At 41.6% G+C, this 12,325-nt stretch overlaps 2 protein-coding genes across 8 annotated transcripts in view; one reads left to right on the top strand and one right to left on the bottom strand.

Moving 5' to 3' along the window:
- LOC120554234 (zinc finger protein 501-like) overlaps positions 1-12,325 on the bottom strand; it is a 223,975-nt gene that overhangs the window by 172,155 nt on the left and 39,495 nt on the right. The gene's annotated exons all lie outside the window — the stretch shown is intronic.
- Positions 1-12,325, top strand: part of LOC120554212 (gastrula zinc finger protein XlCGF57.1-like) — a 443,376-nt gene that overhangs the window by 413,619 nt on the left and 17,432 nt on the right. For 2 of the 5 annotated variants that reach the window (XM_039792957.1, XM_039792953.1), the window contains exons 1-2: positions 8,085-8,136; positions 8,390-8,449. The exons of 1 other annotated variant lie outside the window; for it this stretch is intronic. The gene's annotated coding sequence lies outside the window, so the exon portion shown is untranslated. 2 more of the 5 variants (XM_039792954.1, XM_039792955.1) reach the window with 2 other exon arrangements.

Here is a 12,325-nt window from a genome sequence, read left to right as displayed (position 1 = left end):
ACTGATTATCGATGAAACAGTTTTTTTATGTAAATTTCCATGCGTAATTTAAAAAAATATATATAAATCTGAGTTTGCTTCCCAGACAAAGCTTAGATTTTGACATATAGAGTATTTGTCACACAAGTTTTAATAAAGTGTTTTGTCTACTGCGGTTTTTATTTTGTAGTCATTCCATGCTTAAGCCTTAAACATGCTTGTGGAAGTCCCCTTCTCTCAGTGATCTTCCATGTCAGAGGCTCAGTCATGTTTAAAAAGGTGGAAAATTGGCTTCTTAGAACATGAAACATGAGGTGGTCAGATGTCATGTGATAAAGTAGATGAACAGCCTCTATGCGTTTTGCCTGATTATTTTATGCAACGTCTTATATGTGTATATATACAAAATTTATTTATTTTTTCCTTTTGGCCATTTTTGTGTTTTTTTTGTCCCATCCTCTTTCAGTCAGTTTTTTGATTTTTACTTGTCTGGATACTAACTTTTAAATAAAAATCAACACATTTATAATAAAAAAAATAAAAAAAATAAAAATAAAAATCGAGCATCTAGAGAGAATCGCGATGCATCTAAGAATCGATTTTTTTCCCCAGCCCTACTTAAAACCATGATCCGATCCGTGAGTTTTGTGATCCGTTGCACCCCTACCGTGTACCCAGTATTGGGTCTCTACTCGTCTTTTGAGCAAAGTGTCTCGTCACAACCCTAGTTAATACCAAAATACCTATCTCAACTCCCCCCCCCGAGAAGCAAGGGTTTTCCTGAACTGAAAATTAATTTTAGGAGTGCAAAAACAATATTACTATCATTTACACGCCAAGAAGAAGAAGACCAAGCGGCATCCGGACCAAATGGCAAGTCAATTCGGACCCAGCCCAACCTTATGAAGAGTAATGTTTGGAAATAAAATTTCTATTGATTAATGCAGTAAATTGTCACTCAGTGATGTTGTGGTGGTCTAACGGACGGGTTGACACGCATATAATTGGAAAGTTTTACCCAATGGTGTGAAATACAGTTTTACTGCCGCTGTTATGTGAATGGGGAGCAGCAGAGATTCGGTAAAGCGGAGCGGTAGCAAGTCGCCTCTGCACCTTGTTCAAATCACAGTGAGTCAGGGCAATGCCAATCAAGTGTGGTTCCATTTTTTCAAAAGTTCACACAGACAACGCAATATAATGTAATGGGGTTGTATAATGGCGCGTCAAAAGTAAATTTCCTCTGAGATACGCACGTATGGTATGTGCTCCAGTAACAAAGACAATAACGTAAAACAAAAATGTATTGAAGTTCTTGAGAGATGCTGGCCACCACGTTCGCGAAAAAACGGCAGGGGTGAAAATGCCCCGACGTTGGGGTATCCACACTAAATACATTTTACGTTTTACAGCATCTATTTTTAGTTGCAAATGGACCGTTTACATCTGTCCTCTCTACCTACTGTACATGCTTACCATTATCCACAGCAAGTACTCTACCTTGTGCCGGCCCATACGATGCTGACCACCGACAACGGATGTGTAGCAGTCATCATTTTTACTTCCGCCGATATTCCGTATCATAGCAACCAGACTCAACGGGTGAAAAAACGCTGTGCTCCCAAAGTGCTCTGGCGCTTCCAGCTGGGTGTTTTCAGAAGAGCGCCTGTCTGGCATTTACAGATGGGGAAAAAAATGCTTCGGTGGACAGGCAGCGATTGTCCAACCAATGAGAATTTGGTCATATGAGAGCATGTTGACCAATTATTCAACCAAGCGACCTGGAACATCAGCCCTACTGAGAGCCTTACTGCATTATAATCCATATTATTATAACTTTTTCAGGTTGAATTGTCGCATGGCGCCTGCAGGTTTTCCTTTACATAAGACATTTTCACCATAAATTAAATGCGATGAAAGCACAAATTAGCGTACAAAGTCATCAGAATGCAGGGAATGAAGTGTTAATGGCTTGCAAATTTCCAGAGGAAAGCCCCCCTGCTTAAAAAGTTGAAAATAAAGTATCATTTTCAAAACATGACGAATCAGGCTCGGATTGGCTAATTGGTGGGCTGATCTGTTGTTGTTGTTTTTTGACCGGCAGTGTTTAGTCATGGCACTGGGTTGTCCCTAGGCTGCCTGCACTCGCAGACCACTCTTTATTTGTTCTTGCAGCTCACCGTTCTCTACATTCATGTAGGGCTGGGTACCGAAGTCAGTACTTTTTAGGCACCAACTGAATTGCCTGTGAAGTATCGAGTATCAAAAAAATGCCCCGTCATTCAATACCCAATTTCAATACCTAAGGAGTAAATCTCATCAGGGTCAATGAGCCAATAAGCAGGCAGCATGCTTCTACCAAGATCTAATGTCTGTGATTGGCTGTCGTTGAGACAGGCCGGGAAATCTCTATGTTACACAGTAGGAGCTGAAAAACAATGTTGTGGGCCTAATTTCTTTTTGGTTTATTGGTATCGAAAAAAAGGTATCGTTTAGGAACCGGTATCAAAGTCATGGTATTGGTATTGGTACCGGACATTTTTGAACAATACCCAGCCCTACATTCATGCAGCCCATGCACAGAGTGAAGCCTGGTCAATGAGGACGCATTTAAAGTATGGCATCTTGCTAAACAAACTAAAACACTCCAGTCAGCGGTGCTGAAGGATGCGACCGCGACAGGTGAGCAAAAAGAAGCTGTAAAAACGGATAATAGAAAGCGCTGAAAAAGTGCAATTAAAAAAATAAAAATAAAAAAAGGGACGTTATTGAAAGTGACAGGGCCAGATCATCTAAAACAAGCAACTTTTTCAATATAAAAAAAAAGCTCTCAGTTTGAGAGTGAAAGAAAATGAGAAAAGTAAGCTATACTAGTAGGTAGAGCTGGGCGATATGGAAAAAATCTAATAGGATATTGTTGACCAAATACCTCAATATTGATATTGCGGCGATATTGTAGTTGACAATTGGTGCTAATAAAAAACAAATAAATAATTAATGTTTATAAATAACTAAGTGGGTAAAGGCAAAGCTAGAACAGTCTGGTGAATTCAAAAAATGACATCACTTTGATGTTATCCAGCCATTAAAACCAGGGACAGATAACACTTGTGTCATATCACGATATTCAAAATCCAAGACGATATCCAGGCTCATATCACGATATCGATATAACATCGATGTGTTGCCCAGCCCTACTATTAGGGAAACACATAACACAGCGTGGCCTGCAAACCAGCGTTCATGTTTATGAATCAAACTTTTCCTTGTAGCTCCTCAGCAGCAGCCACTAGTCCATTAGGATTGCTCATTGAGTGAATATTATAAGAATTAATATAAAAAAAAAAAAAATACAGTGTGTTTAGGGGACCGGCAGCTAGCGGATAGTGAGGAGAGGTTTGCTGTATGTGACAAAAAATGTTGTAGCCTAAAAAAAACAAAAAACGCGTGACATCACACTGCTCTATATGAAAAATAAGCTCTCCTTCACAGCTCACGGTTGACTGATTAAAAAAAAAGTATTAATATAATCCTGTATATTATAACTATTAGGACTATAGCATACATATGTCAAGGATGTATAAATTAAATAAACTTCAGCTGGAGTCCGATTACTACGGCAACACTGTTGACCGCATCAGTGATGGCTTTCCATTCCGCATTCTTTCTACAGAAAAACGTATTGTCAGTAAGAGGAGGTAAAGTCTGGAATAGCTTGCCCCTCCCAATAAGAGAGGGTCCTACATTCAACCCCTTTAAAACTCCCTTAAAAACAGTGGCCCCTAGAAAACCAGAGACGCTGACTCACTTTTAACTGTCACACACTTCATCACCCATACACCTTCACTGTTAAACTGAATGCAGTATAGAGGTGGATGAATATTGTCTTTGTGCATTTTAGTTTTGTTCGTTTTTGTCGGTGTATATGTCACCATTACGTGTACCTTTTAATTTACGGTGAATGACTGCTGTGTGACTGCTGGCTGTCTCTATACGTTAGTCCTACTGTATGTCACCTGCCTAGGGCCTGCAGATGAAAAAATATATATATATTTTTTTTACTAATTCTGGCATATTTACATGGTGTTTTCTACACAACAATGTTCATAAATATGCATGGTCCCTATTAAATAAACCAATAAAATAAAATTATCTGCGCTGGTTTCTACGTTAGGTTGATAAATGAGAGCCATTAGCTTCGGGAGCTAGCTCCGTCTACAGGCTGTGAATGGTTGGGCTACAGTTAGCTTAGCCTCATTAGCACAGCGGTTAAAAAACAAACCTTCTCCTCGCGGCTTCGTCTCCGGTTTAAAATAAAACCGCTCCGCTGTGGGGGGGGGGGGGCCCTGCCGGGGGCTGCTACAACTGCTCGGGGTTTTCTGCCGTTATTTGGATCCGGCTAACGTCTCCTCTCCGCTGACTGCTCCGGTGTTTAGGTCGGTGACATATGAACAGTAGTCGTCTTCTTCTTCTTGTAGAATTCCGGCAGTGTTCTTTTTCTTCTTCTTCTGTCCATTCCCGGCAGACTAGGCAGTGTTGCTGCATTGCTGCCTCCCGCTGGTGATGAGGACGGTCTACAAATAGAGATCCTCCTGGACTTTTATTTTCCTAAACAGGTCCGTGGATTTGACGATCAAGGAAAAGGTAGAAATAGGCCATTAAAACTGTGAAATGTGTATTAAAGGTCCCATGACATGGTGCTCTTTGCATGCTTTTATATAGACCTTAGTGGTCCCCTAATACTGTATCTTAAGTCTCTTTTATATAGACCTTAGTGGTCCCCTAATACTGTATCTGAAGTCTCTTTTATATAGACCTTTGTGGTCCCCTAATACTGTATCTGAAGTCTCTTTTATATAGGCCTTAGTGGTCCCCTAATACTGTATCTGAAGTCTCTTTCCTGAAATTCAGCCTTGGTGCAGAATTACAGCCACTAGAGCCAGTCCCATAATGAGCTTTCCTTAGGATGTGCCATTTCTGTGTCTGTAGCTATTGAGGAGGAGAGAGGGGGGGCAAGGTGGAGGGTGGGGGTGTGGCCTTGACCAACTGCCACTTTGCTCGTTTGAAAGCCACGATGTCTCTCTCTCATGGGTAGGCCAAATTCTCTGGTCGGGAAAGCAGAGAAAGGGGAGGTAACTTTGCTCCTTATGACCTCATAAGGAGAATATTCCAGAACGGCCCATCTGAGCTTTCATTTTCTCAAAGGCAGAGCAGGATACCCAGGGCTCTGTTTACACCTATCACCATTTCTAGCCACTGGGGGACCATAGGCAGGCTGGGGGAACGCATATTAATGTAAAAAAAAAAAACTCATAAAGTGAAATTTTCATGCCATGGGACCTTTAATCAACTTGAACAAACAACAAAGTGAAACGAGCTCCACAAGAAAAACATAAACAAAAAGGGTGCAATTTCTTTCTATCCATCCATCCATCCATCGTCAACCACTTATCCCGCGCACAGGGTCGTGGGGGGGCTGGAGCCAATCCCAGCAAACATCGGGCGAAAGGCGGGGTACACCCTGGACAGGTCGCCAGTCCATCGCAGGGCCACACATAGACGAACAACCACTCACTCACACATGCACACCTACGGACAATTTAGGGAAACCAATAAACCTAGCCCGCATGTCTTTGGTCGGCGGGAGGAAGCCGGAGTACCCGGAGAGAACCCACACAGACACGGGGAGAACATGCAAACTCCACACAGAAAGGCCGGGCCAACCGGGGTACGAACCCACAACCTTCTTGCTGTGAGGCGACAGTGCTAACCACCGCACCACCGTGTCCCCTAATTTCTTTCTAAAATAACTTAATATTTTACTAAATTAAATAACAAAAACATACACAAATTCCTATTACATTAATACATAGCGTATGCCCGTATAAACAGCGACATTCAAGATGGATGTAATAGGCTATAATAACAGTGATTATATAAATATACTTTGTTAAAACCTCTGTTGTCTGCATGCTCTAAAAACCTCTACACTTCGGATACTCACGTGACCGTACACAACACACGCGCTACTGCCTCAACACACTGACTGGTCATATCTTTGTTGGATGTTGTTACTAGGTAACAGCTAATACATCCATGGGGTATTGTAATTCAGAGGGCAGATTCAATAATTTAGTTTTTAATGTGCTAAATGTATTTACTGTAAAGTGTCTTTGAGTAACATGTAAAGCGCTATATAAATAAATATATTATTATTATTATTATCATGAACACAGAACCATACAGTACATCAGGCATCGGTGAGAGGAAGAATGGCCCAGTTGAGAGCCTGTGAGCAGCGTCGGAGTGGCTGTGCGAGAGGAAAAGCGAGAGGAAAAGAGACGGCAAAGGCGATGTGAAGGGAGATTAGATCAATCGTGAAGTCCTAAAAGAAATATAATAAAGATATGTCTGTTTTGAACGTGGAAGATCTGTAGCCTACAGTTTGCGCAGGATCGCCGGTCAATTGAAACATGCAGCATTAAAAACAGGCAAACGTCAGTCAACCCATATCTACTGTTCCTTTCCTCCGAATACCACTGGAGATTGATGTCACCACGAGAAAAGATGTCAAAGAAGAAATGTAAAAATACGGTCCAGAGGCCAAAACGTCATCCAGCCTGAAAATTCCGCGCTGCATTCAGCAGAATTCTTCTCTCTTTTTTATTATTTTTCAAAAGTAATGATGACAACAGAGGCTGTACAAATGTCTAAGACAGGATGTGGAAAATGACCAAACAGTGTCTCTTTAAACATCAGGGGTATGATCTTCACTCAGAAATCTTTCTCAGTGGTGTGTCTGGTTTTCACTCCTGCATCCTGTTAGTCCATCAGTGGAGTTCTGCCTCCACCTAGCGGCTGAAACACAGAACAGCACGTTTCCTCCTCCCTTTCTCCCCCTCTTCACTTGACTGAATTTGTGGTACATAAAAACACATGAAATGCAGAGCAACGCAAACACAGGCTAGACTATACACCTAGTTAATTCATCGACCATTTCTGTTATCTGTGATTAAAAACTAGTAAATTGGATTATTCGAAAAATCGCCTCCGGGCCACTCTGTGACGGAAGAGCCCGGAAGACGCTCAAACCAGGCAGTCGGCCCCTTCAGTGACACGCGCCTTAAACCACACCCCAGCAGTGATGTCACAGGGGTCCTGGTGTACACCTGGGCCACGTTCAACCCCCGACAAAAACGAGCAAACCGTTTCTTTAAACTGAAACGGGGCCGTCGTAGCAAAACAGCGGCACACCGTTTTGAGATTGGACGTGCCGCTGTACATCGCTGAGTCAAAGTTAAACGTTAAATGCGCCCTGTGGGGCTTGTATTGTTAACTCACAAAAGTTATGTTTGCATTCAGTGTAGGGCTGCCCCATATGAGGAAAAATGTGCGATATGCGATAGCCTATACTTTCTACTTGTATTCCGCTACATCTCAGATGGAAATATTGTAGGCCTACTTTTTTTTTTACTGCATTACATTTGTCTGACAGCTTTACTTACTTTACAAATTCTGATTATCAAAAAATGGATCAACTTTGACCCTTTGGGGGTACATCACCAGCAGTTGAACCGTACCTTTATGTCTGACATTGTACTGACTGAGCTACAATAACGGAGGAAACACTTTAGAATCAGCAGTCAGGACATTTTGTCGACTGACAGAAAATGAATGTGAAACTAGTTTGACGGTTGAAGTAAAAAAAGTTTAATGTAAAAATCCTTTAATAATGTATCGGTAATAATGTTGAGGTTTGGACGCTCGGTTGGACAAAACACATGTTGTGAAGGTGTCACAATATAAATAAAAATAAATAAATATAATATACGATTTAATTGCAATACGGGTCATACATAGGACTTCTGGGTAACTGTACACTAAATTTACCTGGGTTCCTAGCAGCTGGTAAAGGTGGAGTTTAGAATTATACTTAAATACAGTAGGCCTATTTAATTGAATGTAGGCTACTTACGTAACGGGTGATATGGGCAGAGGTTATATATTTCACCAAAAACATCGTTTTTATTTCTTTTTATTTTGGGAATTTTATCTCCTGTGTGGGTTTTCGAGTGCGCGCGCGTGTGGTACGTTCCCTGCGTGATGACGTAGGTACACTCGTGCGTGCTCCGGTCAGAGCCTTTTCCACCATGGCCGCAGGTATGTTGTCAATGATTCGCGCTCTGTTGATGAAAGTGTATAAAAGTGTATTAATTGTAACTCAAATGAGGGCAAACTACTGTGTTCCGTTCTATGCAACATCCGACCTATCCCGTGCGAGTTCTAAGGTGGTTTGAGTTCGCTATCAAAATGTTTTAGTGAGTTCTGTCGTAAATGGAAGGCTAATGCTAGCATGCTAGCGAAGTAAACCTGGCCGTTCACAGCGTGTGTGTGTGTTTTGCTCTTTTGTCAGGGGAGCCAGGCATAGCAGACGAGCAGCACATGTCCTTCTGTGTTGCTGTTGACACTACAGGTAAGGAGATGTTTCTCAAAAAAATACTTTAAATGGTCTGCAGTGACGCCCAGGACACATTCCCGTTTCTCACTGCTTGTCTAGTCATCTGGGTGCTTTGCTAGAGGCTTGGGGAGCTGGCAGAGGACGCGTTGAACAACTCAACTCCTTTTTAGAACGTTAATTAAAATGTTCACAGCTTGAGTTTTAGCAGCAAAAAAAACACCAGGGGCCTCATTTATCAACAGTGCGTAGAAAATGTTCTAAATTCTGTCCATAGGAGTGAAATTTAGTACGTGCTTAACATAGGCGGAGTTTGACATTCGAGCCAGGGGGGGCACAAAAAAATAAAAAACTCATTGTAGCAACTGAGACCTGGGGAACACAGCACGATCACATAAGGACAAAATAAACATGCTTTTTTAAGCAGATTTGAATTTACATTGTAACAATTTAAAACCTCGAGCTCAATTTAGTTAAAAAAAGAAGTCCATAACACATATAATTCTTGAGCGACAGATGCAAAAAATCCACAACAATCTCTGTCCCCACAGGGCAGGCACAGACACAGCCGCTCTGCTGCTGCGCAGGCTGCACGCTTATCTGTTCACAACGCTGTCTGTTCTGCTTAACGTGAAAAAGTTTAACGTGGTTTAATGTACCTCAACAACGATCACCAAATTTATCATGGCCATATCTTGAAATGAACACTTATGCCTGTCAAAAGAACTTGACAGGCTATGGCGAGGAAAAAGCTTGTATCTAAACAATGATTACCAAGTTTCGCTCATATTGCTCCTCACAACCACTGAAAACTGTCAAAAAATCTAACCAGAAATATGGTGATGATTGATCGTTGTTTAGGTACATTAAACCACGTTAAGCTTTTTCATGTTAGGACTTATAAAGCCCATGAGAACCGTTGGGAGTCAACCCACAGCCGCTCCGCTGCCCTGCTGAAAATGTGAAGCAGAAACGCTAAATGTCAGATAACGTCCATAATAATTGGACTTGGGTTCTATTTTTTGACAGTTTTCCGTGGTTATGAGGAGCAATATTAGAGAGAAATTTGGTAATCATTGGTCATTGTTTACGTACATTAAACCTGACCTGCGCGAAAGAGAAAAAAACTTATGCGTCATTGTACCCAGCACTTGTGGAAATGTACCTCCGAATGCGTCTCTGTCTGTCCCTAGCACATTTCAAACCAAACTGACGCCCGTGGGCACGGCTGTGTTGGAGCACAATAGACAGACGGTGGCAGAATGCCCCGACACTTAAATTCAACTAACATGTAGGCTAACAGTGAACAATCAGTGTTGGACCTCCAGTCTGTTGAGATGCCTCTCCAAACGCAGAAACCAAGCGCAATCACACCATAAAACGTTAAGACACGTTAAGAAAAAAGATCAGTATTTTGCCGTAATTAGGCCTGTCACGATAACAAATTTTGCTGGACGATAAATTGTCCCAGAAATTATTGCGATAAACGATAATATTGTCATCGAGAGACCATTTGCATCTAATATAATGATAATGGCATAATAATACAGGTACACCTTTTCAAAGATCAATACACTTTTATTTCTAAATAATATTTAACACTGGAACTGGAAGACATTTTAAATATCCAGAACATGTCTTTGATCTCCTTTAGTATGTCATCTTTCACGCTGATGTACAGTTGTGGAATTGCCGTTTGTGACACGTAAGTTCTCAGACTACAGACTCTGTACTACATTTTACAATTATTTAACTCTAAATATTAAATTTAAATAATATATAATTAATAAATTAAATCTATCTGTATGGCTATCTGCCATATGGCGGTAAATGTACCAAAATAGTTCTGTTTTTCAGTCTTCATTTTGGCGAAGGTGCGGCTTCTGCTCCTCTTCAGGTCGGAGCTTCGTGGGGGCGGTGACGCACACACACACACACACACACACAGGTGCAACTCTGACATACTTTCCACACTCCGTGTCCGCGGACAGCTGTAGGCTTGTAACCGTTAATGTTCTGTGCATTGTCGGAAACATGCCGCCACTTTCCTGAAACCGCTTGCGGACTGACCAGCGGCGTGTATGTCCGAAGCCGGCTCCACAGTCTCCACCTGCAGGTTGTCAGCTGTGTGGTTTGGATTGAAAGGGAGAAACGAGACGCTCAAATAACACGGTGGATATCGCTCATATAGGCCTACTTTCTTTGACGGGCGCCTTAACTGCAAAGTGCTGCGGGAAACCCTGCTCCAACTCTCAACTAGCGTTTGTCTGTCTCTGTCTCTCTCCGCCTGGAGTCCCGCCCCCACAAAGACCATGCGACTGACAAGAGGGTTCACTCCTCATTACGCTAAGGAACCGAGAGTGGTCCTCCAGTCTCTTTGGTAGAGAGAGACGAGGAAAACAAACAAGCATGCAAATGGAAATTATCGCGGCCGGAAAAATTATCGAGCTCATTTTTTTTATCGTGCGATAACTCGATTTATTGACTATCGCGACAGGCCTAGCCGTAATCCAATGACATGAAAACAAGTCATCCACAGCGATCAGTAGATCCACAAACAGAGTCACGGTGTATCCAGCAAGGCCTATACAAGCCTCACATTCACCAGTCAGCTCCAAACAGGTGAACGAGGTGAACTTCGCCGTTTAAACAAAGTGGAATAAAACGTATCAAAGTCCAAATCTACACAAAACGCGCATTCAATTAGTAAGCTGACAGCAAATTTATGGCATTTAGGCAACCTTTATTGTAACGTTGGCACGGTAAGATGTCCAGACTAGTGAAACAAATTATTGTTTTTTGCGTCCTGCATATGTGTCGACAATGGTCTCAGGTGAGAGGCAGAGCCCTGAAAAAATATTATTTTTACTAAAGCAGTATATGAAATCAGATGTATTACCTATCCCCATTTAGTTGTTTTGTGTTTTTAAAGTATTTATAAAATATCTGGTTATGTCAGAAGTAATTATTCCACTCATTTTTGAAACAATGCAATTACCCGTTTCAGCTACCAGGGGGGGCAGTGCACCCCCTGCTCCCCCGCAAACTCCGCGCATGGTGCTTAAAGATCTGTATATCAAACGCGAGCCAATCGTACGCACATCAGTAAGTAATCAATCTTGATGAATCCCACCTGTTCTTAACGACCATGCTCCTTCACCTTCACGATTAGGCCATTTGCATTCAGGAAGGCCTCCAATTAACCATATATGGTAGCAACATGCCATTTATCAACCACGTGAATGTGTTTTTTTTTTTTCCATAACTGCAATAATGAGAGAGAGCAAAGTAGAGCTACTTCTCAAACACAACACAGAAATGGAGCTACAGATAGATGAGGTTGAATCCAACCAACAAATTTGGTTCACTCAGTGCAGGACGTATTGCAAACATAATAAAAAAATGCTGCATGGGAGAAGGTCACAAATATCACAACCCAAATCCAGCAGTACATTTTTGGGGAAGCGGTACCTAGAAGCTTCTGTGCCGTTGCCCAGCAGATCAGCGTGATCTTTGAGCGCGTTGTTCGCCAAGTCTTCCCCTAACGCGAGATAAGCCATTGCTCTAAATTTCAAACATTTGTCACAGCTGTCTTTCATAGGGTTTGACACCAATTAGGCAACTTGTCTGTTTGAAACTAGACCAACGGCGAATTGAGTGCTCTCTAATAAAAGCAAACACAGGACATATGTGGATGTTGATTGCGTAATGCATACTGTGACACTCTTATAGTGCTCATATTATGCTCATTTTCAGGTTCATAATTGTATTTAAAGGTTGTACCAGAATAGGTTTATGTGGTTTGATTTTCAGAAAACACCATATATTTGTTGTACTGTACAAATTATCTAGCACCACGATAATATAAACGATTATTTTACTGCAAGATCTTAA

This window comes from Perca fluviatilis, chromosome 24 (assembly GCF_010015445.1).
Source record: "Perca fluviatilis chromosome 24, GENO_Pfluv_1.0, whole genome shotgun sequence".
In the NCBI taxonomy this organism is placed as follows: Eukaryota; Metazoa; Chordata; class Actinopteri; order Perciformes; family Percidae; genus Perca; species Perca fluviatilis.
This window is presented reverse-complemented; position numbering and strand designations above follow the sequence as displayed.